The sequence below is a fragment of the Paramisgurnus dabryanus genome, chromosome 6, assembly GCF_030506205.2.
Source record: "Paramisgurnus dabryanus chromosome 6, PD_genome_1.1, whole genome shotgun sequence".
NCBI classification, from domain to species: domain Eukaryota; kingdom Metazoa; phylum Chordata; class Actinopteri; order Cypriniformes; family Cobitidae; genus Paramisgurnus; species Paramisgurnus dabryanus.
This window is the reverse complement of record NC_133342.1, coordinates 39,210,076-39,238,028: the sequence shown is the minus strand read 5'-3', so window position 1 is coordinate 39,238,028 and position 27,953 is coordinate 39,210,076. Positions and strand designations below refer to the sequence as shown.

Here is a 27,953-nt window from a genome sequence, read left to right as displayed (position 1 = left end):
AAACTTTTATTTTAGATGTGATTAATCACGATTAATCTTTTGACAGCCCTAATTTAAAGACATTATCATGATACAGTGTGCGTATCCCTTAAAAAATTCTACTAATATTTCTTTGTCAGCATATGACTTTTTATGTATCAGTCCTGCAAGCAATTATGAATATACAATTTAAATGTAGCTGTTGGCTTTTGTAACAATGGCTTTTGCTTGAACTCTTTCATTAGGAAAATGATTCATTTGAATGTTAGTAAAAGCGTGAGATGCTTTGCGTTGACGTGCTGTGTAGGGGTGGGGTCAAACTAAAGGATTACTATATAGAGCGCTGAATTAGTGAGTTATTTACTGTAATACTTGAACATCTGAGGTGACACCAGAAGTGTATAGTTGTGTATAAATACAAAGAGTTTGGAAGAAAGGATCCTACATTGAGGTAAGAAAGTAACATTTACACTGAAAAAAAAAGACTTTCTTACGTAGTATTTTTGTCTTGTTTTTAGTACAAATATCTACAAACTCTTAAATTAAGATGCATTTTCTTGATGAGCAAAATTATTTTTTTCTCACCCCATTGGCAGATAATTTTGCTGTTTAAATTTTAAATTTTTTGTCTAAAAATTATACTTATTTTCTTAGGTCATTTAACTAATTAAGAAAATGCATCTTCATTTAAGAATTTTTTTTATATTTGAAATTAAAACAAGACAAAAATACTAAGTAAGAAAGTACATTTTCAATGTATGTCTGAAAATATTTTCAGATTTGATTAACTGGGAAAAAAAATACTTTCTTACGTATTATTTTTGTCTTGTTTTCAAAAATCAAAAAATTCTTAAATCAAGATGCATTTACTTGATGAGCAAAAGGAAATAAGTCTAGTTTTAAGACCATTGGCAGATATTTTAGCTTAAATATATATTTTTGTCTAAAAACTTAAAAAGACTTAATTTTAGGTAATTTTGTTCCATAAGAAAATGCATCTTGATTTAAGAATTTTTTTTATATTTGAAATTAAAACAAGACAAAAATACTAAGTAAGAAAGTACATTTTCAATGTATGTCTGAAAATATTTTCAGATTTGATTAACTGGGAAAAAAAATACTTTCTTACGTATTATTTTTGTCTTGTTTTCAAAAATCAAAAAATTCTTAAATCAAGATGCATTTTCTTGATGAGCAAAAGGAAATAAGTCTAGTTTTAAGACCATTGGCAGATATTTTAGCTTAAATATATATTTTTGTCTAAAAACTTAAAAAGACTTAATTTTAGGTAATTTTGTTCCATAAGAAAATGCATCTTGATTTAAGAATTTTTTTTATATTTGAAATTAAAACAAGACAAAAATACTAAGTAAGAAAGTACATTTTCAATGTATGTCTGAAAATATTTTCAGATTTGATTAACTGGGAAAAAAAATACTTTCTTACGTATTATTTTTGTCTTGTTTTCAAAAATCAAAAAATTCTTAAATCAAGATGCATTTTCTTGATGAGCAAAAGGAAATAAGTCTAGTTTTAAGACCATTGGCAGATATTTTAGCTTAAATATATATTTTTGTCTAAAAACTTAAAAAGACTTAATTTTAGGTAATTTTGTTCCATAAGAAAATGCATCTTGATTTAAGACTTTTTAGATATTTGTACTGAGAACAAGACAAACATACCAAGTAAGAAATCTTTTGCAGTATTTGTGATGTTAAAAATTCAAAAGTATTTTTTTTTGTCTCACAAAGATTGCAAAACCTGGGCCAGTGTTTAAACTCACATGTACCACACTGAAACAAAATGTTTTACAAACTTGCAGTTACAGGGCAAAGGTGTTACAGTAGTTACAAGGCAAATGTGGCTTGTAAAAATACATTGAACGGTGGGGTTACTTTAGTGTAACCTTGTTGCTGCGGAACGAGATGCTGCGCTGCTAAGCGCTATGGGGGAAATGTCTTTATTGTTGACACGCTGAATAAAGTGTATAAACACGTCAACGACATTATAGCCTTGGTTGATGAAGACATCAAAGCGCACCCGATGCAAGGCTATAAAATAGATGAGCACCAGCTGTGTCATCAGATCTTTGTTTGAAGACCAGTCCTGGGACATCTACTGCACGGCAAGATAGCGCAACATCTTGTTGTGCTTTTCCAGGGAACAAGATTACACTCAAGTAACCCCACCGTTCCCTATCAAAAGCTACTCTCGATGCTGCGCTGCTAAGCGCTATGGGGAATGACAATACCCACGCTGCCGTGCTTGGAGATGTCTGGACCCCTTACAGATGTGTAAATGTGTGCACAAGGACTGCAAGGAAATCTCAGACATAAATAACCAAGCTAAAAATAGTTGATGTGTGAGGAAAGGATGCTCCTGCCGCCTCACAAACACCTATAAGCAGGCACCCCTTACTAATAGTAGCAGTGGGATATACCCCCTCTTGGAACAAATGGTTTAGACATCAGCTTGAGATGTTGACTCGGGAACATAAGAACCTGGGGTGACATGAGCATCCAAGCTATAAAATCTTATGAATGTATGCGGAGAGGACCAGCCCGCCACATCACAAACGCTCGGTAAGGAGGCCCCTTTTACTAAAGCAGTATTCACGAGTTCACACTTACATATAATTTATAGAGTAATTTAGAATGCGTGTTTGGCGTGCTGTCCGGGGGAGGGCTTCGAGCTCGGACTTGGCCCGAACCCAGAGTACCCCCCCCCCCTGTGTAAGTGGTTTTTAGAACTAGAAGTGTGGAGAAGGGGTGGTGGTGGGATGCTACAAACTGTCAATGGATCGAGGTAAGACTGCTGAGTCTATATGTACCCTCTCATGGTTAATTGCTGAGTGTTTCCACCTGTGTATAATTGCTGAGTGTTTCTACCTGTGTATAATTGCTGAGTGCTTCCACCTGTGATTAATTATCTGAACGTGCTCCTCCCGAACTTTGTTAATAAAACATCATAAAGTGGCTACTCCCCTGGTGGAGTGGGCTCTCAGACCTGCTGGCGAGACTTGACCGTGCACCTCATAATAATAATAATATGGGACTGGACACAATCTGTGGCATAACTCCTGCTCCGTCGTAGCGAACTATCTGAAAGTCGAAAGTCTCAAAAAAGACCGGATGTGCAGTCGAAAAGGGAACCTTAGGCAGGTAATCAGGATAAGGATGCAAAATCAACTTCACCATTCCTGGGGCAAAATCTAGACAGGATGGCGAGACTGCCAGAGCCTGCATATTCCCAATTCTTTTCAAAAAAGTTATCGCCATTAGAAAAACCATCTTTACTGTCAGAAGTCTATGAGACGCTGACTCTAGAGGTTCAAAGTGGTCTGAACCAGACCCTCAAGGACTATAGCTAGGTCCAAATGAAGGAATCTTAGTTCCAAATACAGCGAGCGAGCAGAGGATGCCTTTCGAGCAGCGCCCCATCCACCAAAGCGTGGCAAGCCGAAAGAACGGCCACATAAACCCTGAGAGTGGATAGGCATAAGCCTGCTGACAGCTTTTCCTGAAGAAAACTCAGAACTGTAGCAATCTGGCAGTTAACAGGATCTGCATCATGTGTCGTGCACCATGCTTTAACTCTCATGCTTTAAGACTCCCCTTTAACCCTCTGGGGTCCGACCATTTTGGGACACTGGCAGAGGTTCTGACATGCTCTTACATTTGGCCTTTTTTAAGTTGCTTTAAAACCAAATAATGGCAAGTGTCTCATAACACTGCGTTCAGCACAAACTGGGCCACAATATTATATGAGCTTCATGTATCTACATGTTTGTATTTTTGAGAGAAAAATGTTTATGCGTGGTTTTAAAAAAAGCGAAATTTAAGTCACTGATATAAGTCCACAAAACCCATACTAAACATGTTTTAACAAGACTTTTCTAGACAGAATCAAGTAGTCTAGAGTTTTTTCTTTAAAATTATGTGAAAATCATTCTGCCTACTCATTCACATAAAACAATATATTGATTTAGAAATTGTAAGACACTTTTTGTTTAGAGGGGCCGTATGCGAGAAGGATTGATTGACAGCTGAGCAACAAAAGATTGGCATAATGAGCTGCATAATGATGAGCCTAGGCAGGAATGTGAGAGGAAACTACAGTAAAGAATGTGAGGACAAATGTATTCATGTTTGTTTGAGGTTTATTAAAAAGTTAACAATATAATAAAAATAGAAATGAAGGTCAGGAGGACATTTTCAGTTTTTATTTGGAAACAAACCCTATTAAAAAACTTAACTTGTACAAACTAAGAAACTGATACACAACAGAACTGCTTATGTTGCTCATGTTACCAGATAACTTTATGTCCAAAAAGTGTGAATATGTTTTTCCACTACATAGTTTTGTACTGATGAGAGGGCTGCAGACCTGTAAGAGAGTTATAAACAACTGTTAGCATAAATTGTACACTGAATTACTTAGATAATTACATAGATAATAACAAATATCCTCCTCCAGTGCGTTTTCCATTGTTTTTCTTCTTAGGTAACGTTAAAGATAAACGCTTCTCTTCCTCAATGTCCAGACATAAATGAAGATCTTCCTCACGTGTGTGTATAAAGTTTATAATCCAAACAAGCGGTAAAGTCTTTAAATCTGATAAAACTTTACGCTTTGTTTATTATTGTATGAACTGCTCATCTGTTCATTACCATGTGAGCAGCGTGGGCGTGACCGCATTAAAGATAATGAAGTCAGCCAGGAAAAACATTACTCTCTTTACTTCAATGCAGATTATATAAACAGGCAATATTTGTTTTCGATTATAATTAGCTTGTTTAAAAGTAGACATTTCAGGCTATCTTTGGATATGTGTATTATGTTTGTAAGACAAGAGTTTTGCAGAGTTTCAACTGATTTTTGTAACGTGTTTTGAGAGACAGCTGGCAGAGACAGAAATGTCTAAATGCGCACCCTGTTTATTTTCTTTAATTGACAAAAACACAAAGATCTCTTGTTATAGTGAATGAACACTAATTAATGAGGACCCTTCACAGTTTCAAATTATGTCAAACACGTTAGTGTTTGATTATTAATGATGGAGTATTTTAAGTTGATTCTGCTATGTTAAGGAGAAAACACGTCAAAACGCGGCGCCGCGTTTTTGGACCCCAGGGGGTTAAAGGCATAATTCTTTCTAGTGGAGGAGCCCTAGCACTCAAAATAGTGTCAATAACATCAGGGGACAAGCCCGTGTCCCTCAGTTGGAACCCTTCAGGGGTCAAACATTGAGATTCCACAGGTCGGGCCTGGGATGAAATATCGTATCCCCCGTCTGAGACAGAAGGTCCCTCCTCTTCGGAATCGCCCATGGCGAGCCATTGAGGAGGGAGAGATATTATCTCTGAGAACCATACTCTGTTAGGCCAATGTGGTGCTATCGGTAAGAGGCAAGAGCCTTGCTGGCGAACACTGGCTAGAGCCTGCGGGAGCAGCGCAACTGGAGGAAACACATTAAGGCGGTTGTCCGGCCATGTGTGGGCCACTGCGTCCAGACCCTGGGGGACTGGGGGACTCAGAGAGAAGTAAAGGGGACATTGCGCTGTCTGAAAAAAGGCAAAAAGGCTCACTTCCGCTCTGTAAAATCTGGTCCATATCTGAGACACTATGTTCGGGTGGAGTTTCCATTCCCCAGTCGATAATGTCTGCCTGGACAGTAAATCCTCTCCTACATTCAGGTTCCCCAGGATGTACACTGCTCTGAGTGATAGGAACTTGTCCTGAGCCCAGACTGTTGCTGTGTTGTCCACCCGCACTAGGACATGACAGCTTCTCTGTTGGTGGAGAAAGTATTTCAGGGCCAGAAATACAGCCGTCAACTCTAGGCAATTCATGTGCCAGCTGAGCTGATGACCCTCCCATTCCCCTTGAGCTGGATGACCATCTAAGATAGCACCCCAGCCCGCCAGGGAGGCGTCTGTTGTTAGAAGTCTGCGATGACAAGTTGCCCCTAGCGTGTGACCCAAGGCAACACTTGTTTTGGCGAGGCAAAAACTGAGTGAATGCCTCCTCATGTTTCTTTACTTCAGTGAATTTAGTGACAACGGAGTCAACCGCATCGCCAAACAAACCCGAAAGGGAAACAGGGGCATCTAAGAGAAAGGTCCTATCTTTGTCTTTAATGCCTGAAAGATTTAACCACAAATGCCTCTCCGTGCACACTACAGCAGACATTGAACGGCCGATAGCACGAGCCGTTTGCTTGATGGCGCGAAGGGACAGATCTTTAGCCCTACGCTGCTCATCAAATGTCTCCTAATCTATTGTCTCGCCTGCACTTAAATCCTTTAGCTACCCCTTCATCGAAACTAAACCAAAGTTGTGTTTTAAAGACAAATAATTAGTAATATTAATTAATTAATTTTAAACATTAAAGTAAAAATCACTGACTGATGAAGCATGTTTATTTCAACAAACCACCATCATTGCGATCAGTGTTTGCCTTTTATCAGCTCATTTGCCTTTTAAAGACACACCCACAAACGGCACATTTTTGCTCAGGCTTACAAAACAGCAATTTTGACATGCTATAATTAAAGAGGACAGAGAATGGAAAACCATTTTTACCTTGTCTTTGTTGAATAATGGTAGTCTAACCGCACTCACAAACATACAAAAAGTGCTAGACATGCTTAACATCTCAGTCTCATAGATATTCCTCTTTTAGAAATGTCAGCCAGAAAACGGCCCAATCTGAAAAACTGATGCTTATGACATCACAGGCATCTAACTGCCCCTCCACTTTAAAATAATTTGCTACATTTTTTGAGTGGCAGCAAAGTCAGCCAATCACTAATGAGATTGCAAGTTAAGCCAGTAGGGGGAGCCAAAAAGGTGCAAAACCACTTGTTTAAAATCCCCCACCCTAATAGAGCTATCTGAGAGAGGTTTTTGGGTCTGTTATGCCTTAGAAGCTTCCTAAACAAAAAGAAAACATTTGTCTACATGTCACATCACAGAACAAGGATAAATACCCTGTTCAATCAATCTATGTCACCTTTAATTATCTGTTATTATCACATACAGACTCTGGAAACGCCAAAAGACTTAAAGAGCACCAATTATGCTAATAAATTGGCACGTTAGCACGTTATTGCAATATCCCATAGTACATACATGTTATTAAAACTTGAACTAATGCATTGTGAGTCTTATAAATTGCTTACATACCTCACCGATTTCCCACTGTCTGGAAAACGCTCGGTTTAGTTCCTGTCTTCGCCTCCCAAAATGTCTAGTGTAATCGGATTGGTCAGATGACTACTCAACTGTTATTGGTCAGCTGGGTTCAGCGTGTGTTTGAAAGGTTACGCCCCTGACTACGCGTGGGTTGACACAGATTCTGACTGAGAGTCACAGCCTCAGAGGCAACGTAAACAAGCGTTATATTTCTCTATAAACGATGGTGTCTGTACTGCCTTACCACTTCAAGCTCGATCCAGAGAGTTCAGAAGGCCGTTACGATATAAACGATCTCCGTCAATGAATGCGATTGGATTTAACTTTTTTAGGTGTCCTTCGCTCTGCCAGAATGCTAAACGAAGACGAAAATGTGTTGCAAAGACATCCAAAAGGTAATTATAACGTACTACATAACTCTATGGAAACACCAAATGTAGCACATAGAAAGTATTTGTTGAAATGATTATAAAACGATTTCACTTGGTAATTTCTACATTATTTTACTCTAGTAAAATTTATTATAAAAGACTGCTTACATACTCTATTACTGTGCAAGCTATATGGAAACACCAAATGTAGCACATATAAAGTATTTGTTAAAATGATTATAAAACGATTTCACTTGGTAATTTCTACATTATTTTACTATAGTAAACTTAATTATAAAATACTGCTTACATACTATTTTACTGTGCAAACTATATGGAAACACCAAATGTAGCACAAAGAAAGTATTAATTGAAATGAATGTTAGTTCTACATTATTTTACTATGGTAAACTTTATTATGAAAGACTGTGCTATGTTTTTACTTACTAGGTTTTAAGGAGAATGCAACAGGTTCCAGGGCCTCTTACCTGCGTGATTCATCATCCAGGTTTTGCACAAATTGTCTAAATCCCTACACACAGAACATTTATTGTACCGACTATAAGCCTTTGAAGTGCTGGACCAGAGTAAGTTTTATTACATTTTTAAACCAATAACACTAAAGTATTATTATAGTAACAAAGTACCCAAAAGAACAAAAGATGTAACTTTAAAGAAAATATAGTAGTCAGTCAAAAGTTTATTTATTACAAATATATATTTAAATGTTAAACAATATACAAATAAACATACTTTAGTAACCATATTGTGCTCTTCTTTCAAAAATTGTTCAATTCACTTCTTACAGCTATCTATTCAGATAAATGGCATATCAAAGCTTTGTCAGCTGATGCTATCTAAGATGACACTTTAGGGTTATCATCCTGTCGTGTGTTGTTCTCCAGATACGCTTGGAGCTTCCTGATCAAAATGTTGGCTTCCGACGACCCCTGCACTGAAGATGGCATGCAATCACGTCCTCCTTTGAAGGTCTCTCAAACTGTGATGCCAGGTCCATTGGAATCGGGGTTTCCTTCAGCTTATCTTCAAATACCTCAGCAAACACAAGCCTGATCACATCATCCACATAACTGTAGAAATATTGCGGTCAATAAATCTTTTGTTTTGATCATTTATTTCCCTGCTTCATACATTAAGTTTTTAATTATGAATGTATTTGAAATAAAACATTACTGCTTACGGTATGTCACTTGTGTGTTTTGGGAACATAGCCTTGTACTTTCCCTCTCCTGCTGTTGTTATGGCTTGGTGACATTGTAATGGATGGCTGCAAGGTACAAATACCTGTAAAATATAAACAAGCAATTAATTTATTGTAAAAGTAAATACTACTTTATTTAACACAGTTACTAAAATACTTAAATACCTGCACAGCATTCCAATAAATGAGAAAATCAATTTTTTTTGCTGCAAATCTGAAATCTCAGGCTACGGACGGCAAAGGCATCCACTGATGATGGTGATGGAAACATTGTGAAACGATGCTACTGCCTGGGTTCCTATGATTATGCAGAGAAAAAAAACTTTGTCAACATCAGTTATACATTTAAGACTGTTAGTGGTTTCACTAGCTAAATACATCATATGTGTTACATACCTTTGCTCCTCGTATGCCAGTCTAACTCCTTGTACTGTGTGTAATGATGTTGCATGTTTGCATACAGTGTAGAAGGATGTGTCCAGCTGCGAATCCAGGATATAGACAAATAAAACAAACATGTATTCAGTCAAAAAGACATATTATAACAATAGAGTACAACGATTATAAATTGTTAGACTATTCATTAAAACGTTAATGTATTACATGGCCCAACATTAGCAACACACATTACGTGTTTACTTCGTTTCAAAATCTAAGAAAGCTTCAAGTAAATACAACAGTAAAATACATATAACGTTAAACAAATCATCTGTACTTAGAGTTTCTTTACTTGAGTTTGATCATGAGAACAAACTTTACCGGTAACAGTTTAGCTGGAACAGCTTAGCAAGTTTGTAAACACGTCTAAATAAACATCGATAAAAACGATAGTCTGCATAATTCAACATACACGTGTGTAAATATGGTACGTTGTTTATGAAATACATTATTACAACACAACACAATTAGCTTGCAAGCTTAGCTCTACACATAGATATATATCTGAGCTCTACACGTAAGCTGTGTCCCAATTCAGGGGCTGCGACCTTCTAAGCATGCGACCTTAAATATGAGCACTCGGTCTTTCAAGGTGGCAGCCTCAGAAATCCGCGAAGAGAACTGAAATGAGACGGTCTAACCTTCGGACGACCCATAATTGGCGTCACCTGCTGCGCCTGTCAGCAGGACATAGCGGAAACGTTTCTGACTTATTAAAATAAATATGAAATCAGAAAAATATTAATTTAGTTTAGAAAATATGACACGTTGATGTAGATTAAACTATTCAACAGTATATTAAATTAAATTAATCAACCTTAGAAATATATGCATCATAAAAATAATAATATTAACACAAAACATAACTTATAATACTAAAACAGTGACAAACTTTTTTTGATAAATACACACTTTTATTTAATGAAGGTTTTAATTGTTTATTTTAGAATATCCAGCTGCCGTTGCAGACGCGCAATGAATCTTGGGATATCCTCGGCTGTTAAGGATCCATTCGTTCTATCCTTAACAGCGCGGAGAAATGAGGACGCATTTTGAGGCTTCATTCTAAGCATCCTTCGAATTGGGACGGCCTTACCAGCCTGAAGTCGCGCTGCTGTGACGCAATCGGTCTTAAAATACGTCCTTAGAAGGTCGCAGCCCCTGAATTGGGACACAGCTGTAATGTTAAGCTCCGGTTACCGGAAACGTAACTTACAGTAAAGGCAAATAATAAACATGAATACTTACAGCCTGTGATCCAGAAGTGCACGGTAATCCAACTTTCAGGAGGAGACGTCGCGCAGCTTCGGTTCATGAGAAGCAGTTATTGTGAAAACTCCGTGAACAACTTCTGACTGATTTTTCCGGAACGGTATTAAACATGATGTCCTCTGTATAAGTCCATAAAGTGCTATTTTGCCCTTGCATCTAAAGAGACAGCGTCTACTCGAGAGATTTAATCGCTTAAACAATGAAACAAGAGTTTGCAAACAGGGTCAAAGCAGGGACTCCCAACCTCCGCCATTTTAGCTCTCTTCTGACTCGGCGCTCCCCACCCCCGTCTTTGAGGGCGTACCCAAGCAAAGCAGAGAGGGCTGAACTATGATAATGTTGGTCTTCTCTACGTCACCAATCCCAGGAAGTAAACTGTTGCCTACAATCCGAGTGTTTTTTGTAGTCCTCGAACGTTAGAGACGATAACTCGCGTCATCGTTTTCTTTGAGGTATGTACTTTTTGAATATCGTTAGCATGTACTAATACACACTTACACACAAAAGGATGTTTAAAAACGTGTATCTCATAATAGGTGCTCTTTAATTTATAAATTAAAAAATTTCATCATATGAACCCTTTAAGGGCCAGATTTACTAACAGCTTGCGCAAACCATCATTTTGGCATTAAATAACGACTGAACTTATTAAAGGAATAGTCTACTCATTTTCAATATTAAAATATGTTATTACCTTAACTAAGAACTGTTGAATCATCCCTCTATCAACTGTGTGTGTGCACGTAAGCGCTGGAGCGCGCTGCGACGCTACGATAGCATTTAGCTTAGCCCCATTCATTCAATGCTGCCATTTAGAGATAAAGTTTGAAGTGACCAAACACATCAACGTTTTTCCTATTTAAGACGAGTAGTTATACGAGCAAGTTTGGTGGTACAAAATAAAACATAGCGCTTTTCTAAGCGGATTTAAAAGAGAAACTATATTTTATGGCGTAATAGCACTTTTGGGAGTACTTCGACTCGCCTGAAAAGTCCGCTCCCCTTCTCACTCTCATAATGGGAGAGGGAGGGTGTTACTGCGCCAAGTCGAAGTACTCCCAAAAGTGCTATTACGCCATAAAATATAGTTTCTCTTTTAAATCCGCTTAGAAAAGCGCTATGTTTTATTTTGTACCACCAAACTTGCTCGTATAACTACTCGTCTTAAATAGGAAAAACGTTGATGTGTTTGGTCACTTCTAACTTTATCTCTAAATGGTACCATTGAATGAATGGGGCTAAGCTAAATGCTATCGTAGCGTCGCAGCGCGCTCCAGCGCTTACGTGCACACACACAGATGATAGAGGGATGATTCAACAATTCTTAGTTAAGGTAATAACATATTTTAATATTGAAAATGAGTAGACTATTCCTTTAAAGACACACAGTAGATATTTAGCTCTGAAAAGGTGTTATTTTTGCGACCTTATTGCATATGCATTTTATAGAAGTTTTTCTTTTAGACCCAACATTAATGGGAGGAGAGTATTACATTTTGCCAGAGGAACATACTTTTTTTTTTAAATATAGTTTGCCAAGCCATGCTATGTTTAATTTGCTGAAGAAAAGAGGAGGAGAAGTCACGAGGAGAAGTCAAATCAGGTGTTTCAAAACTTCTTTTACCCTTTATTAGGGGTGACCCCGAATAGTCGAAGATTCGATGCATCGATAGTAGAAGCCTGATTCAACTACCAATCTCACAGTCGATTCGTCGCAGATGTGTTATGAAATGAGGATCATTCAATTTTGGCCATATATGGGTGCACACATTATCTGATTTCACATATAACAGCTTTCTCACAATATATTAATATACAGCATATTCTGATAATGCTGCAAATAATATGTGAAGTAGCAGCTTTCAATAAATATTTTTATAATGCGTTAATAAATCCAACAACCCCTGTGACCGGTCTACACGGAGGTTTCTTCGTTAATAAACCATTGCCTCTTTGTTTCTACATTTAAAAGACAAAGCTGGCAATTATATTATGGCTATACTTTTCTATTCTTTTAATTTTTATTTTATTTTATTTATAAATCACTCGGGGTTATCTGATTTAACTATTTGGCTTGTGTTTTGTTTCTGTGCACTTGAGGCATTATGCATCTTTGTTCTGCACTTTGTTACTTCTGACCTTATTTTATTTAAAAAATGTATCTATTATAAACGTAAATTCTGATCTAATTTAAGTCTGTAAGTTTTGGATAGCTTTTCGTTGTATCAATGTTGCGCTATTGCGTGCTGGCCATGCTTGCGCATGTAATTTAGCTGAACGGGCTAGGTGCTCTGAGTCTCATATTTAGGAGTTCATCAAACTAAACATTAAAAAACGGATGTTTTTCGACGGGTATACGTTTTTAAAATGTATTTATCATACATTTTGGTTATCTTGTCAAAAGTTAAACTACAAAACAGGTAAGCCGTTTTTTTAAATTTCGGTGTTGAAACGGAAACTATCTACCGAACCTATTTCTGCCTGACACGAATGTCTTTCTTGTGATTTAATATTATGGTTTGTGTTCACTTTTAAATGATAGCAAAGAGATTCCTGAAATAAATAATATCATCCGGTCTTTCTGTATCTATAGTGAATACAGAGGTGATCAAAGTCAAAGCAAGCAAGCAGGTATCAGGTATTTCTGTGCTAAATAATAACGCATAGTGTCTATAAAATCATTAATTTCAGTGTTTTTCATGTTATAAATTAACGTTTAATGAATTGTAAAGTAGTTTTTATCATTTACAGTCACAATCACAAATTATTTGTCATTTCTCATTTGTCGGGGGGGTTTTTTGGTCATGACTGCTTTGACGCGCTATATCTCCAAATTAAATAAAAACACTTAATTGTAGCCGGGGTTTCCAAGGCAGAATCACCTTTTTTTTTTTTTTTTTAGGTTTAGTTATCAAAATGTATTTTTGTGTGCATGTTCTGTAGATCGTGGCTTTAAAATGTTATGAGGAATAAATAGGCTATACAAATGTTGCCTTATATATTTTACCTTAAAAAAATAAATATATAAATGCATCGTCAGTTTTGTCTTCGTTCATCACTTGAAAGACAGTTTTGGTCACTTTAACAGACAGTTGTTTATGTGTGCTGCTTGTGAAAGAAAATAAAAGTTACCAATTTGTACCTGGTCTGGCACCCTTCCAACCCATGCAGACAAACATAGATATGATTCGACTATCGGTCGACTATGGAAAGATTCGACATTTCTGATTCGAATATGTAAATCCTTAGTCGAGGACACCCCTACCCTTTATCTTTCGTCCTCTGGTTCTTCTTAGTGTACTTTTACTTAGCTGGAATGTCACACTCCACAGTTCGCATTTTTATTGCGATGTCCTGCCGATGTCTCTTATTTGCGACCCTGTACTAATTTGCGCTGCTCTTAGTAGATTGCAATGGTCATTATGGAAATGTGCTTATGTCATTATAGTGCCTGTGTATTTTATTGCGCTTTTGTAGTAAATCACACATAAATTTTCCACTTTGGCGCTTTTTTGGAATTGAGCTCTCATGTCCTTTTTAGTAAATCTGGCCCTTATCACTAAAATCTCAATTTGAGTTACTGATAATTAAAGACAGAATGAAAAAACATTTTTACCTTGTCTTTGTTGAATAATGGTAGTCTACCCACATTCACAAACATACAAAAAGTGCTAGACATGCTTAACATCTCAGTCTCATAGAAATTCCTCTTTTAGAAATGTCAGCCAGAAAACGGCCCAATCTGAAAAACTGATGCTTATGACATCACAGGCATCTCACTGCCCCTCCACTTTAAAATAATTGGCAACATTTTTTTAGTGGCAGCAAAGTCAGCCAATCAATAATGAGATTGCAAGTTAAGCCAGTAGGGGGAGCCAAATAGGTGCAAAACCACTTGTTTAAAATCCCCCACCCTAATAGAGCTATCTGAGAGAGATTTTTAGGAAGCTTCTAAGGCATTACAGACCCAAACAAATTTATGTCTACATGTCACATCACAGAACAAGGATAAATACTCCGTTCAATCATTCTATGTCACCTTTAAAGTGTGCAAATAACTTAAATTATTCCGTTCAAATATAAAGAGAAACAAAATTTGTCAAGACATTCACTAAATATACAAAAGACATCATACCGGACAAAATATGTTAGCCAAACACAATGCAAATGTTTTTTGCGTCATTTTAAAATGCAATTGCAGCGGGAATGAATATCATTATTTGAACATTATTTATAGTTAATAAACTTTGTGTCTTTAGAAACTATCCAGGTTCATTGAAAATAGTCATATCGTTCTTGAGTTGGACATCGATATTGCGTTTTGGAGCATGCAGCGCATTTATTCACGACGGCTAATAATATTAATGATAAGATAAAAATTACATTTAAAGTATTCCTTTTTACAATGCTTTCCTCACAAAAATCAATCTTAGGTCAATGACTGGACAAACGAAAGATATTTTTATTAAAAGTAAATTAGATCAAAGCAAAATCTAAATCTTTTGCGTACCCCCTGGGTTTCCCCGGTTGGGAATCACTGCTTTAGCAGATCAGCCTGGTACGCCTGTAATACCGTCATGGTATGCAGCGCAGTACCAGCCTGATAAGCTTTAGCCACGAGAGCTGAAGTCACTCTACACGGCTTCGTGGGTAGGTTTCCTTAACGACGTACAGTAGTTGAACCAGGCAAGCGTCTCTTCCACCTGTGGCATCTCTGTTTATCCGCGTGTTTTTGCACCCACGATAGTTGAATAAATTGATGTCGTCAGAACAAAAACATGCGATGAGTACGGTCTAGTCCATGAATTATTTAGTTTCCCATGGAGATTCTCAAAGAAGGGGAGAGGCTCATGTTTCGTCCTCTCCCCTTTGTCACTAGATTGAAACCTATCCCCTAATTTGTTTTGTTTTGCGGGTTACCACCTCGAGAAGCTCCTCGACCGACTTTTGGTCGTGCGAGGAACACTCAGAGGCTGGCTTATCATGTGTCCAATATGCATCAGACATTGAATTGATTAAAAATTAAGTAGTATTAACACAGATATATTGTTTATTAAGTTGTCTAGTGTTTAACAAAATAAAATGTAAAGTGTATGTGTTTACAAAACATATGTAAATTAGAAGCAAACTGTATCCATTCACAACAACCCTTACTTTCACCGTTGCGCTACAGAAAATCATTGTTGATCTTCCTCTCAGCGTGCAGTGATGGTGAAACATCAGCAAGGAGCTGTGACAGCAGTTATGAACATGAGTTTGTTTCTGCTTCTTCTGCTGTCAGGTTGGTGTCATCATTTAAATCTCTTTTCACAAGTATATGTGTGCACATGCATATATTTAAACATGTTTATTTTAACAGGACTTCTGTGCAGTGCTTCTGGTCTTTGGCGAGAGTATCAGTACATACACATAAGTATGGCATGGACAGACGCTCAGAGTTACTGTAGAGAGAGATTCACTGATCTGGCTACTGTAGACTCGATAGATGATGTGAACAGGATGATGAATACAGTGAATGATGGGTACAGTGGATCAGTGTGGATTGGACTGCAGAAGGGAACACAGAGTCGTTGGGTTTGGTCAAATGGAGAAGATACCATTTCACAATACAGTCCATGGGCCCCAGGACAACCTAGTGGTGGAGAAGATTGTGTTTTCTCTAACAATGATGCTTGGAACGATTTTCCATGTACAGAGCACTTATGGTTTGTGTGTCACAATGGTAAGTAGTTTATTGACTGTGTTTACATTCAGTTAAACTAAGAAGAAGAGCTGAGATCTTTTGCATCTTTCAATAGAAGCTACTGGATACATCAAAATAAAGTATTTAAAAAACTGGACAGATGCTCAGAGTTACTGCAGACAATATCACACTGATCTGGCCATCGTCCACAACTCTGAAGAGCAGAAGCAGCTATGTGCATCTATTAATTGTGATTGGTTATGGTACTGGATCGGTATGTACAAGGAATTTTGGCAGTGGTCTGATCAGTGGAACTTCACCTTTAGAAACTGGGCAGCAGGACATCCATTCATAAGTTCTGGTGACTGTGCTGCCATGTCAACAACTGATTCTGGGAAATGGGTTCCATACAGCTGTGACCAAAAGTACCCTTTCATCTGCTATGGAGGTGAGTTTAAAATAATCGTTTACATAAAAAAACAAGATTTTTGAAAAAAAAAAACATAGTTATCTGGTTTTGGAACCAAACTCTTCATTGTTATAAAAATATTGCTTTTCTGTAGAGTTTGTTAAAAGAAAGACTGTGAGACTGAACTTGTCCAATGATGGAAATCACAACATGAATGATCCTTCGGTACAGACTGCCATTCTGAATGAGGTTTGTCTCTGTCTTATATAGACTTTCTTATTAGAGTTATTCATGTTAATGGCTGCGTCTGCAATTGCATAAGGTGAAAGTAGTTACTAAATCAGATGAAGACTGTTTAAAAAGTATAGTATAGTATAGTATAGTTTCAACACATAGTATGAATGTGGATACTATGAATAATGAATAATATGACTAAATCCGCCATGTTGATACATCACATGACATACGTCACCATAACAAAAATTTTAGTTTTTAACTGGAATGACATTAAACAAGTTCAATTTAACCACAAGGGACAGCTGTTTAACATATGGATTTGCATTTGAATAAAGCCGCGTTACTGCTTTTGGACATTTTTGAAAAAACAACACCCCTCTATCTTCTTTGTTGGGTAACTCCTTTCCGGGGATCATGGGATAGCAAAGTGTCCATCGATCTTGCCAGAAGTAGTTGGTCATGCGGGTACTTTTCGCCTACTTGAATACTATATGGAAGTAGGCGGTTTCAGACGCAGCCAATGTGTTGAAATGCCTATCCACTTCGTCATTTAAAGTTACTCTATCCAGTAGCTCTCATTCATAAATCCCAACAGTTATATTAAATCTGTACACTATTAAAATAAAGCTGCTACACCGTCCCATATAAGAGCCATTTTTGGCTGTAAAGTAAACCTTTGTACCTAAAGGGTGCATAGTACCTCAAATGTGACCAGTCACGGAAAGTAGGGACACAAGTCGGATCTGGGCATTTTGAGTTATTCACAGATTCTGAAAGTGCAGTTTCTAAGCTTTCCAACGATGTGTAACACATGTAAATCTGATAAGATTTGGAGAAGTTGTGGCCATTTGAATATAGGAACTCAGAAATACTCAAACCGAGAAAATCGAGACGAAAGGGACTCTTCTTTTCAGCTGGGGGAGACAATAGGGCTCATTTACATCTCATTTAGCTAAGCCATGCCCCCTGTAAAACCCTTTTTGAGATGTTCTAGCATCATATGTAGTATTTTATGACCAAATGACAACCCGCAAAAATAAACATGACTCTTTTACCTTTGTGGGGATCACAAGTCGAATCCAGCCAGTTTCAGATTATCCAATGTCCATATTTGTCCACAAATGCGTATAATCCGTGAAATATAGATTGTTTACATCAGATTTCGCATGAATGTCTGGTAATACAATATAATATATAATCTGAAGACTATTTAAATCGTAACATGTAAGGGTATATGAGCTTACATTCCGTTAAACACATGAACCCGCCTTCAAAGTTTGTATTTAAAATAGGGAAGTAGTATAATAGATCATCCAAACAGCGCCGTCGAAAACGTGACATCCTTTAGAGAGGTTACCAATGGCTCGCTCGTTCCTCCATCAGCCAATGACTTCATGGAAAATATTGATAGACAAAACATGTAGCCAATTATATGAAGAATACAACTATATCTGTGTAACTTCTGTGTGTTTGGACTCATGCTGCGCTGCAAGAACTGACATACAGATGACGTCAAAGTACCGCGAGAGCGAGTCGAAATTAAACTACTCCGTAAGATTTCTTGAAGAGCTCTCGCGGTACTTTGACGTCATCCGACTGCGGCGCCGCATAAAGTCAGTGACGCGGCTGACGTACGATGCGGCTGACTGTTATTTGTTCCGCCCCAGCTTCTTTTTTTCTTCTTTTGTTTTGTGCGCCCGAGCTTTACAGTCTGGGGAGACGCAGGCTATAAGTTTGAAAAAAAAAAAAAAACTTAGCAAACATGTCTGAGGAACAGGGCAGCGCGTCACTACAGTCACGTGACTTCACGCTCGAGCCGGAAGAGAAGACAATGCTGAATAAAGTCGTAATTCTGCTATTTTTGGACCAAACTGTATTTTCGATGCATCAACACAATCTTACTGACCCACTGATGTCACATGGACTACTTTGATGATGTTTTTATTAACTTTCTGGACATGGAAACCATACATAGATTTTCAATGAAGGGGAAAGCTCTCGGACTAAATCTAACGATAAAACATCTTAAACTGTGTTCCAAAGATGAACGGAGGTCTTCCGAGTTTAGAACGACATAAGGGTGAGTCATTTATTACATTATTTTCATTTTTGGGAGAACAATCCTTATTTAGTAGTCACGCTGTTCCCTTTGTGGGCGGAGGCGAAAACACAAGCTTATACAGTATGTAAATATACACACAGACAATGACGCCCCCCGCTGCACGCTAGAATCTCCGGAAAAACAAGCCTATTTTAACCGCAAAATGTACGCTTTTAAATATACAAAAACTGCTATCTCAAACATGGAGAGGCTTCTTCGTGATCTCAACTAACAGATTCTGCAATAAAACGAAAATCACAAATTTCGAAAAAAAAACTTTGTTTCTCATTTTCTCGAAACTTGTGCTGCCGACTTGAGTCCCTGGTTTCCGTGACGGGTCACAAATGTAGATATTGATATTATAAAGGTACACATGTATCTAAGGGTGCACTCACATACTTAAAGGTAGGGTAACAGATTTGATCCTGAAACATTTTTAGTTATGCTGGTTAAAAGTCTCCTCGCATCCTGATAGCAATCACTGTGTTAAGTTGTTTAAATGTATTTGTAAAAATTTATGTCATCTGTGAAAGGCGTAGGACCAAAAAATGTTCAACAAATCATAGATTTCGGTCCGAACGGACGTTTCCTTTTATGTCCCTCATACGTAAGCGTAATTTGAATTCCCACCGCGCAGCGAGTCCACGCAGATACCATACGTCATCGGCGCGTTCACGTGCGCTCTGTCTGTAAACAGCAAGAACACCAAACTTTTCTGCTGAATTGACAACCTACACAGGAGCAACAAAACTAAATGCATCTTTTATAACAACAACAGCAAAAACTTCCTGGATCAGCAAGAGCAAAAATCCAAATTAACATCAGTAACTTTAGTGCTTTACCACGAGATGAAAACAGCTGCAGGAGGCAAAGGGTCTGAAAGGGTCGTTGCACTGTTTATTTTGGTAAGGTAGGTACGCGATATGTTTGTATTGAGATGGATTCAGATATTATACTTTGATGAAACGTTGTGTTGCTTATGAAATTTGTGTTCGTTTACGGATTAGCATAACGATATAGTTACTACGTCTACACAACCGGACGTGTGCTTAAACTAATTCTGATGTAAACCAGTTGTTTATGTTGGTTATGTTTGAAGTGTTATTTACTTTGTAGCCTACTGCAAAGTTTTCTCACTGGTGAATGAGACATGAGACGTGACCGTCTGATCTGTGCGTGTTCGTGTGTTTGGAAAGAGGCGTGACTTTGGAGAGCGATTTGACTTGAGGGTGGGATCGGGATTTCATTGCTAGGCGGCTACCGTTAGCATTTTTCAAAATGTGTTACCCTACCTTTAACCGGACCAAAACGTACTCGAGTATGATTGTCTCCACTCCCTAGGTGGTCTGCACTAACGTTACGCTTTATGATTCGTACCCGAGTATGTTTATGTAATTGAAAGATGTACTTGTTTTAAAGAAAACTCGAAGTTATATGTGATTGATATCACATATTTGAAATCATGCCCGCTGCTTAAATTGATTGACGTATGACATTACAGCAATATGAGATCGATTGCAGAGCAGACTTCTCCTAATATGTGACCTCGGACCACAAACCCAGTCATAAGTCGCACGGGTATATTTGTAATCGCCAGAAATACATTGTATGGTTAAAAATATCGATTTTTCTTTTATGCAGTACATAACGGTAATATCAGATATCACGGTTATCAATATTATCATGGTTTGGTTAAAATGATATGGACATTTTCAAAAAGAACTGATACACACACTGAAAACATTTGAACAGGTTTCATTTTTGAAAATCACAATTTAATATTTCATGTCGCTGAAATTATTTATGTTGTAAAAAAAAATCATCTGTCTTATAAGTTTACCATGAATGAATACAATACATTATCCCTTAAATGCTTTCTTGTGCAAAAAACTATGTTGCATGTGCGCGCCTGCGTCAAACTGATTCTGGCTGTACAGGATTTACTGCGAGGCTTCAAAATCACGGTAATCAAACACAGTTGTAATGATAATTAAATTTTAAATGATAATACTAACCGTCAGGACATTTTACCGTGGTTAATCATGAAATTAAGTAATTGTCCCATCCCTAATCCTAACATAAATATATAAAAACTTTTATTTTGGATGCAGTATTTTAAACCTCTAATGGATGCAGTTGCTAATGACTTTATTTGGACAACTTTAATGGCAATTTTATTTAGTAACACTTTACAATAAGGTTCATTAGTTAACACTAGTTAACTACATTAGTTATCATGAACTAATAATGAACTGTACTTACACAGCATTAATTCATCTTTGTTAATGTTCTTTTTCAACAATTAGTAATATTTTATAAAAATTTTGTTAACGTTAGTTAATGCACTGTGAACTAACCTGAACAAAATTAAAAGCTTTATTTTGATTAACTAACATTACCAAAGATTAATAAATACTTTAACAAATGAATTACTCATGGTTGTTCATGTTAGTTAATATATTAACTAATGTTAACAAATGAACCTTATTGTAAAGTGTTACCATATTTTTTATCTTATTTTTATCATTCAGTTGTTTTTGTTATAATCAGACTATGTGTGGCGTGTGTGATATATACTGAATAGCTCAGTGGTAGAGCATTGCGTTTGCAACACAAAAGGTCATGGGTTGGAACTCAAGTACTGATAAAAATGTATACCTTATAATGCACTGTAAGTTGCTTTGGATTAGGGCTGTCCTCGACTAAGGATTTACATATTCGAATCAGAATTGTCGAATCTTTCCATAGTCGACCGATAGTCGAATCATCTATGTTTGTGTGCATGGGTTGGGAAGGGGCCAGACCAGGTACAAATTGTTAACTTTTATTTTCTTTCACAAGCAGCACACATAAACAACTTTCTGATAAAGTGACCAAAACTGTCTTGCAAGTAATAAACGAAGACAAAACTGACGATGTATGTATATTTTTAAGGTAAATGTAAGGCAACATTTGTTTAAATATTCCTCATAACATTTTAAAGCCACGATCTACAGAACATCACACAAAAATACATTTTGATAACTAAACCTAAAAAAATAACAAAGGTGGCCTTGGAAACTCCGGCTACAATTCAGTGTTTTTATTTAATTTGGAGATAGCATGTCAAAGCAGTCATGACCAAAAAAACCCAACAAATGAAAATGACAAATAATTTGTGATTGTGACTGTAAATGATAAAAACTAATCTTTATATACAATTCATTAAACGTTAATTTATAACAAGAAAAACACTGAAATTAATGATTTTATAGACACTACGCGTTATTATTTAGCACAGAAATACCTGCTTGCTTGCTTTGACTTTGATCATCTCTGTATTCACTTTAGATACAGAAAGACCGGATGATATTATTTATTTCAGGAATCTCTTTGCTATCATTTGAAAGTGAACACCGACCGACCATAATATTAAATCACAAGAAAGACATTCGTGTCAGGCAGAAATAGGTTCGGTGCAGATACTAGATTCCGTTTCATCACCGAAATAAAAAAAAAACGGCTTACCTCTTTTGTAGTTTAACTTTTGACAAACCACTCTGTTTTAAATACATTTTAAAAACTTATACTCGTCGAAAAACATCCGATTTTTAATGTTTAGTTTGATGAACTCCTAAATATGAGACGCAGAGCACCTAGCCCGTTCGGCTAAATTACATGCGCAAGCATGGCCAGCACGCAATAACGCAACATCAATACAATGAAAGGCTATCCAAAATTTACATACTTAAATTAGATCAGAATTTACTAGGGGTGTAACGATTCATTCGTTTTCTCGATGCATCGATTACAAATCCTGCCGATGCATATGCATCGATCTTGAAACCTGGATTTTTGAATCGTGAATCGTTTGTTTCGATTTTATATTTAACAATCGAATGAATCGTGATTATATAACGAATATGATGGATAATAAAAAATATTAGGGATGTCCCGATCCGATCACGTGATCGGAAATCGGCCCCGATCACGTGGTTTCAGACTCGATCGGAATCGGACGTTACCTCCCGATCAGGACTCGGATACATATGCAGGGTTTAAAATCCATTAAGTTCTCGCGCTGCTCCGCGCCAGTGTACGCGCTGCGCTGGTGCGTGTGAACTGAAGAGAATAGGCTTGTTCGACTTCATCCGGCTGCCGGTTCTTGTGGTGCTGCATGACGTCAAAGTTCCGCGAGAACGATTTAAAAGCAAACTCCTCCGTATGATTTCGCGGATCACTCTCGCGGTAGTTTGACGTCACCCGGCTGTCGATTGTTGCGGCGCCGCATGAAGTCGAACAAGCCTATTGATGTGCTTTCATTCATAGGCTTCACACTCGTGCGTGTAAGGAACCCACGACAAAACCGCGTTTTTACCGCTCATTTAAACGACGCGTTGATCGTTATTGTCAACATGTGCTCAGACGCAGTTCCGCGTCTCACTCAGAACCTCAAGAACGCGCATTCGCGCAGGATCATTTGACATTACTGTAGAGATGAGAGAGAGAGAGAGAGAGAGAGAGAGAAAGAGAGGTAAGAATGGTGCCCATGTCGAAAAAACTTAATAGAAGTCTAGAAACAAAGTATTAAAGTATGTATAGCCATGTCACTCATCTCATTACAAAATGTTAACTAGATAACTGGATACAACTGATTGTATAGTTTAATAAAATAATGTATTTTGATTATACAAATGAATCACGACCTAACTATAGGTATTTTATAACTAACTGCTGACCAGCTTAGGGAATCTATGGCTAATTTATAAGACATATTGCTGAATCAGTATGTTGTTTTTCTTGTTAATTGAGTCTTTTTGGGTAGTCTATCTTATGCCTAGAATGAGTCAAGGAGGTTAAGTCTTATAACTTCATTCAAAGTTTGATCAATTGTGCATAATGACATGTGCACCAAATGCATATAGGGTGTCAGACTCATAGATTTGCATTATTTAAAGTTCAGGTTTTAAAGTTTGGGTCAACATGTGGCACAGCTTTAAAACTGAAACTTATAAAATCCTATCAGAGATACAAAATGTCATTGAAACACACCCAGTGGCTTTGCTGTCATCAGGATTAAACATGTTACCCCTCGAACCCTCCCTCCAAACAGAGCCTCCCCACAAAACAAACCCCAATTTAACCCCTGAACATATATAGTATATATTCATTATTTTTTAACACATCTGTAGTTATGCGCTGGCACAGAGTTAGACTCTTTTGACTCTACACAGAAACAGCAATGTGTGCGGCATGACATAAGGAACATCCTGGACTGGTTCTGTTTTTTCGCTCTTCTTTATTCTTTTTTTTTATGTATTATAGAAGTATCGGATCGGGACTCGGTATCGGCAGATACTCAAAATCAAATGACTTGGACTCGGACTCGAGGGCAAAAAAACCTGATCGGGACATCCCTAAAAAATATATAAATAAATTTTAAATTAGTTACATCTGCGACGTAAAATGAGCAGTGGATTACATCACTACTCTTCAATTTGCGGCGCGCCTGTTTGCTGTCATTTGAATAAACACAGCAGACAGTGCACAAATGGAGGGACACGAAGGAGAACAACGCACCAGCCAACATGAGATCAAAGGTTTGGGATTACTTCAGTTTTCACGAAGTAAATTGAAAGACTGTCCGAAGTCCGTTGCAGTTTGCAGACATTGTAAATCTGAGTTAAAATACATTGGAAATACAACGAACCTTATTAGCAACCATCTCCGCAGATGCCATGCCATTAAGATAGACATACCTGCACTTAAAGCAGCTAGTATTTTAGGGTCAGACGTGAGAAGTGCTACTCCTTTACACACTTTGCTGTATTTACACACTTTGCTGTATTTCCTAAATGTTCAGGAAATGTATGCAATGTTTACAATAAACGTTTATGGTGCATTGAATATGTAGAAGTAGTATTATTTTTCTTGGTTTACTTGCTTTAATGTATTTTGAGTCCTAAGAAGTTAAGCTATTAAACTAAAGTCCTGAATCTAGTTAATGAAAATCTATTAAATGGTCATGAATTTCCCAAATATTTCTTTTATTTGCTCAGATGCAGATGTATACTAATTTATAGAACAGAATCGTTAATATTCGAATCAAATCAAATTTTATTGCTAATCGAATCGAATTGAATCGTTCTGGTTAGCAAAAATCGTTTTTGAATCGAATCGGAAACCTTTGAATCGTGAATCGAATCGATTCGCAGTCTACCCAAAGATTCACAGCCCCAGAATTTACGTTTATAATAAATAATTTTTTTAAATAAAATAAGCTCAGAAGTAACAAAGTGCAGAACAAATATGCAAAATGCCTCAAGTGCACGGAAACAAAACACAAACCAAATAGTTAAATCAGATAACCCAGAGTGATTTATAAATAAAATAAAATATAGAAATTATTAAAAGAACGAAAGGCATAATATCATTTGCCAGCTTTGTCTTTTAAATGTAGAAACAAAGAGGCAATGGTTTATTAACATAGAAACCTCTTATGTACGTGTAGCCCCGGACACAGGGGTTGTTGGATTTATTAACGCATTTTAAAAATATTTATTGAAAGCTGCTACTTCACATATTATTTGCAGCATTATAATAATATGCAGTATATTAATATATTGTGAGAAAGCTGTTATATGTGAAATCAGATAATGTGTGCACCCATATATGGCCAAAATTGAATAATCCTCTTTTCATAATACATCTGCGACGATTCGACTGTGAGATTGGTAGTCAAATCAGGCTTCTCCTATCGATGCATCGAATCTTCGACTATTCGGGGTCACCCCTACTTTGGATAAAAGCGTCTGCCAAATCATAAATTTATAATATATATTGTTTATGCCATGATTTTTAAAAAGTTTTGTTTATTTTTTCTGACCTACAAGATAAGTGAAAAGCTGAAGATGATGGGGCTGAACGGCTTGAAGAGTATAAGCTGGAGAAAGGATGAAGTTGGAAAGGTGTTTCATCTGACTGGCAGACAAATGGCAAATTTAAATGATGTATGTAAATATATTATGAACTAATCATCAATGTATTTCTGTAACTTTAAAACATACTGTACTCTGAAAATATTAAATAAATTATGTATCATCTTTCAGACGAAAACAATTTGAGTAATTAAAAAAATGTCCTGGCTCTTCCAAGCTTTGTAACGGTAGAAAACCAGAAACTAATTATTATAGTTTATACATTTTTAAAAATTGATATTTTTCTTTTAAAATCGTATGGATTACACTCAAAAGGCATTTATTTATCCACCTGGAGCCGCGTTGATTACTTTTGTGAAGGATGTATGTGCTTTATTGGGCTTGAACATCGTGAACCCTGTTTTTTACCATAATAAAGCTTGGAAGAGCCAGGAAATTTTCTAAAATAACTCAATTTGTGTTCGCCTAAAAGATGATGGACATGTACCTCGGATGGCTTGAGCTTGAGTAAATCATGGAGTAATTTTGATTTTTCAAGGGAGTATCGCTTTAGGCTCTTTATGAATGCAATTTATTTTGTGTGAAGTAGATACAATAATATCTTTCTGGTTTGTAATAGAAATGTAATTGACAATGTTTATTAATACAACTTTTAGTTATTACGAAATAAGAAGTTTATCTGCTGATATTCTGAAGTATAACAAGATCACAGATGAGTGAACTGTTGTAATTATTTATGAACTGTAAATGCTTATAAATGATATCAGATTGAACTAACTTTGCCTAACCTGAGAACAGATTTGGTGCTACCTATAGGCAGAGTAGGCAAATGCCTAGGGCCTCAAGCTTGGAGGGGGGCCCCCATAACCACTAAATCCATGTGCGCTAGTCCACCAATCACTACTGACAGCAATACACAAAGTTATAAGGTGAGTTTGACTTTTTGCGGCGTCGTAAGAATCGCAGGCGATGATATCAAAGTACAGTGAGAATGATAAGCAGACTCCTCTTTATGATTTATCGAATCACTTTCGCCTTGATGTCCTTTGTCTGTCCGTTCTTGCAGCTTTCGACTTTTAAAAAGTATCATAAATTCTAAATTCTAAAGTATATAAATGTATCAATGTCATTTCAGGACAGATCAAACTTGCTGCTGTTGACTCTGTTCAGACACTTTAAATGCGTGTGCACGTTAACATCGCGTGGGGAGCTGACTGTCAAAATAGTCAAGTTAAAAAGTTTTTAAAGTCAAATAGCAAACAAACTGGAGTCATTAAAGTACCTAAAGTAAACTGTCTGTATATCTTGTAAGTCATCTACACTTTATTTTAGTTTTCAAATCATGAAAATATGATGCATATTGTTTAAAAAATTATCCAACAATTTAATTATTCTGCTTAGTAGTTTGTCTGTTCAACTTCCAGTAGCAGCTGATTTTTATGGATATTTAAGGTAGATGTCACGAAGTGACTTTTAGGGCGGAACTAAAAGTAAGTGGGAAAGTTTCGCCCGGACAGAATTTCGCAAACACCCGTCACTTCCTGGTTCCCCGGGCAACCCAAATGAGGCTGAATTCGCGACAGGTGTGGAGGATGATGTGGTGATTGTTGACTGGGCAGTTCACATACTGAAGGAGGATAAAAGGAGGAGTGAAGTGATTTTCGGTGAACTCACCCTCGCCAAAGGCGAAGCGGTTGACTTCAGGGCGAGTGCATTTCCGCCAAAGGCGGACCAAAGATCACACCCTTGTGAAGAGTCGGAGGGCCCCGCTGATCCGGGGATTGCTGGAACGCGAGCGGAGAGAGTGTGGGGCTAGAAAAGACGAAAGTAAGGAGGTGTTGTTGTTTGAGGAAGAGACGCCACGAGTGAGTAGAAGGAGGCACGTTGTTGGGGAAGAAGCGCCACGGGCGAAGCGGCGAGTTAAGCACCCGGAAAAAACAGGACGAGTGAGGCTCTGGAGGATTTTCGGCTGTGTGTTGTGAAAGAGGGGAAGCTGACGAGTAATCAGGGTGAGCAACGTGAATAAAAACAAGGAAATCTACTTACCTTTGTGTGTGTGTTGTGTAAAGACACTGAGAAGGAAAACAGCCTGGGTGAAGCCGCGGTAGAATTGTGGAACATCCGGTA

At 37.2% G+C, this 27,953-nt stretch overlaps 2 long non-coding RNA genes across 2 annotated transcripts; one reads left to right on the top strand and one right to left on the bottom strand.

Annotated features, from left to right (window-relative positions):
• Nucleotides 1-296: 296 nt before the first annotated feature.
• Nucleotides 297-16,164, top strand: LOC135767138 (uncharacterized). The gene is made up of 3 exons (XR_010541906.1): nt 297-430; nt 15,679-15,760; nt 15,839-16,164. It is a non-coding gene; the product is annotated as an uncharacterized lncRNA (long non-coding RNA).
• Nucleotides 8,227-9,717, bottom strand: LOC135764965 (uncharacterized). The gene is made up of 4 exons (XR_010540378.2): nt 9,166-9,717; nt 8,935-9,067; nt 8,749-8,852; nt 8,227-8,638 (listed from the first exon to the last, which is right to left on the bottom strand). It is a non-coding gene; the product is annotated as an uncharacterized lncRNA (long non-coding RNA).
• Nucleotides 16,165-27,953: the final 11,789 nt, after the last annotated feature.